We start from the raw sequence: 4260 nt of genomic DNA, 5'->3' as shown, positions 1-4260 counted from the left end.
ATCAGCAAGAAAAGGCTCAACAAATAACTTCCAGACATGATTAAAACAACACACACACACACACACTATATATATATATATATTGTAATGAAATTTCTGAATTCCACAGATTTTTTAAAAACCATATAAACTTTAGGAAACAAAGGAAGAGGCGACATACACAAAAGAGAACCAGTGAAACAACATCTACCAACTATGAAAAGTTTATACCTCCCAACTAAGGGACTGTGACCAAAAGTTTATACCTCCCAACTAAGATAGCATTTGTCTTAGTTGGGAAGGCAAAAGTAGGTATTTTGGGGTAGTCAAGGCCTCAGAAAGAATATAATACACCCACATACCAGACATGAGGGAACAAACATTTGGTATGTGTCAATCAAATGACAATTAATTCAGCACAGAGATGTCAAATGGGGAAAGATGAATAAGAAACAACAGTAGCAATGAATCCTGCAATGTACGCTTACATATAGATTATGATAGCATGACTGAGGATTTGTAATATAAGCGATAAGAAAGGGTTTTTGAAATAGGAAACACGTATCAGACAAAACAGAATCCAAGATCAAACGTTAAAGAGGACAAAAATTGATGCTCTGTACAGTCATGAAGAAATGTCATATATCTATGTAAAAAAAATCTAAAGATGCCAAATATGTAATGCAAAACTACAAGGAGACTGAATAAAACACCAATATGATGGGAGATTTTAATACTTTTTCAAAAATTTAAAAAGGATAAAAATAAGCAGGTCACTGAAAGAAAAATCCAAAGAAGACATACAGATGGCCAAGAGGCACATGAAAAGCTGCTCAACATCACTGATTATTAGAGAAATGCACATCAAAACTACAATGAGGCATCACCTCACACCAGTTAGAATGGGCATCATCAGAAAATCTACAAACAACTAATGCTGGAGAGGGTGTGGAAAAAAGGGAACCCTCTTGCACTGTTGGTAGGAATGTAAATTGATACAGCCACTATGGAGAACAGTATGGAGGTTCCTTAAAAAACTAAAAAGAGAATTACCACATGACCCAGCAATCCCACTACTGGGCATATACCCAGAGAAAACCATAACTCACAAAGACACATGCACCCCAATGTTCACTGCAGCACTATTTACAGTAGCCAGGTCATGGAAGCAACCTAAATGCCTACTGACAGATGAATGGATAAAGAAGATGTGGCTCATATATATAATGGAATATTACTCAGCCATAAAAAGGAATGAAACTGGGTCATTTGTAGAGACGTGGATAGACCTAGTGACTGTCATACAGAGTGAAGTAAGTCAGAAAGAGAAAAACAAATATCGTATATCAATGCATATATGTGGAATCTAGAAAAATGGTATAGTTGAACTGGTTTGCAAGGCAGAAACAGAGATACAGATGTAGAGAACAAATGCATGGACACCAAGGGGGGAAAGCAGCAGGGGTGGTGGTGGGATGAATTGGGATATTGGGATTGACATGTATACACTAATATGTATAAAATAGATAACTAATAAGAACCTGCTGTATAAAAAACGAATAAAATAAAATTCAAAATAAATAAATAAATAATAAAAATCAGGTAGTCAAAAAGTAGCAAGAATATAGATTTGAAAATATAATCTATAAGCTCAATTTTATCTATAAATTTATATCAGTAATGGAAAAATATACATTATACTAATATGCCTGTATTCTATTCCCCCCCCCAAAAAAATCTTATTATGCCTTGTCCAAAAATAATTCCAAAAACTGTAGAGGATATACAGGCTATACTATGAACCCAAAGCAATAAAACTAGAGATCAACACTAAAGAGATTAATAAAAAAACTTTTACTACTCAGAAGTTAAACACTATTGTAAAGAAGAAATCAAAAGTGATATGTAGAACTATCTAGAAAGCTATGAAAAAGAAAAATTCATATGTAATGGACATAGCTAAGATTGTACACCAGAGGAAATGCAGCTTTCAAGGAGTTCGTTTGAAAAGAAATGACAATAAATGAAGTATGAAACATAAGACATTTTAACTAGATAACAAAATAAACAATAGGAAAAAATTAATAACAATGCAAGAGGAAACTGATTAAATACAAAACCAAAAAATAAAAAGAATAAATAAAATTAAGAGCTGTTTCTTTGATATTATCTATGAAACAGCCAAACCTATGGAAGCCTGTTTAAAGAAAAATGAGAGAAAAAATATACAACATTCAGGATGAGAAAGGAGATATCACCAGAAATGCAAGAGAATAAAATAATTATGAGAACATTTTGTGCGTCTTTATGGCAATAAATAGAAAATCTAGAAAAGTGGTTCTCAACCTTGGCCACACATTGTCATCCCTTGAGCAACTTGGAAAATTACTGATGCCTAAGTCCCTCCCAGAGATTCTAATTTAGTTGGTCTGGGGTGTGGCCTGGGCACTGGGTAGGTCAAAGACTGCCTCACGTGATTCTGATGTTCGATCAAAATTGAAAACCACTGAATTCTTAGAGGGCTTGGACCATATGGTCCATGAACCAGCATCACCATCTCCAGGGAGCTTGCAAGAAATGCAGTATCTTGGACCCCATATCAAGCCCACGGAATCAGAATTAGCATTTTCACCACCTCCCCTAGGTGACGTGAATGCACATTAATGTTTGACTAGAAGAAATGGATGATTTCCAAGGGAAATATAGATACGAAAATTTATTTAAGAAGGAAAGCTCGTGGACCAATTAGTGTAGAAGAGGTCATTAAAGTAAAAACTTACCATTTACAAAGAGGCATCAGACCCGAATGCTTTCACAACTGAGTTCTATCTAATCCTCAAAAGTCAGATAATGCCTCTGGTTTTTAAATCATTCCAGATTATGGAAAAGTTTCCAAGTTTATCTTATGGACTTAGCTTTACATTGATAGTCAAACCTGATGATAATAGTACAGAACAAGAGAACACCAGAATTATGAACATAGATACAAAAATTCTAAATAAAATACTAGCCTATTTAAGCAACAATATATTTAAAGAACTGGGATTTCCCTGGTGGTCCAGTGGATAAGACTCCGTGCTCCCAGTGCAGGGGGCCCAGGTTCGATCCCTGGTCAGATAACTAGATCCCACATGCTGCAACCAAGACCTGGCGCAGTCAAATAAATACATTAATTTATATATATATATATATATATATATATATGTATGTATATATATTTAAAGAACAATAAAAATTACCTAAGTAGCATGATTTTATCCTGGAAATGCAAATATGGTTTAACTTTAGAAAACCCATCCATGTAATTCAGTATACTTCATCACATCAACAAAATCAAGTAATTATATCAATAGGTCGCTAAAAGACATTTGATAACATTAGTCACTCCTAATAAAATCTCTAAGTAAAATAATAGTGGAAGGAAACAAACCTTGGTAAACACTACTTTTCCAAAACCAACATTATACTAAGCGGTTAAGTGCTGAAATATTGCCATTAAAAGCAGGAGTTAAAACTAACACAATGTAATATGTCAATTATCTTAACTAAAAATTTTTAAAAAGGAAAAAAAAAAGCAGGAGTAACAGAAATGCCTGCTATAATATATAGTATTCAGCATTGTTTTAGAAGTTCTAGCTAACCTAAAATAGAAAATGGAAATAATTGACATCTTTTTGCAATATGACTGCACACACAGAAATTCAAAAGACTACTAAAGCAAATTAGAATTGGGAAGATTATGTGGTAAAGTAGCTGGGTCCATGAAAAGTATATAAAGATCAATAGATTCCTCTCTTCTCTAACAGTATCTAGGTTGACTATATTATGATGGGTACAATCTCTGGCAAGTTTTTCAGCTATTAAAGAGAATGAGATAGAGCTTGGTCTACTTTCCCAAAGGGATGGATAGGATATATTAAGTGACTTGCAAAGATGCATAATCTCATTTTTGTCAAAAAAATTTACATTCCTCCAAACGTCCTCTTGCTCTCTTTACGTATCTTCGTACAGTTTTGTATGAGCATGAAGGGAAGGCATACAGTCTGTTAACTATGATTATCTCAAGGAAGTCAGCTTGAAGGAAGTGTAGGGATGAGATCATTAAGTTGTCTTTATACTTATTTTGTATTGTACAGCATGTTACAATAACATGTATTTTACAATTGAAAAATCTAATAAAACTTAGTAAAGATATTTTTTAAAGGATAATAATGTTCTGGGTAATGGGATAAGAGGGGAAGGCATTTTACTTTCTTCTCTGAATCATCCTGAACTTTCCAT

The sequence above is a fragment of the Lipotes vexillifer genome, unplaced genomic scaffold, assembly GCF_000442215.2.
Source record: "Lipotes vexillifer unplaced genomic scaffold, Lipotes_vexillifer_v1.1 scaffold587, whole genome shotgun sequence".
Lineage (NCBI taxonomy): Eukaryota > Metazoa > Chordata > Mammalia > Artiodactyla > Lipotidae > Lipotes > Lipotes vexillifer.
This window is presented reverse-complemented; position numbering follows the sequence as displayed.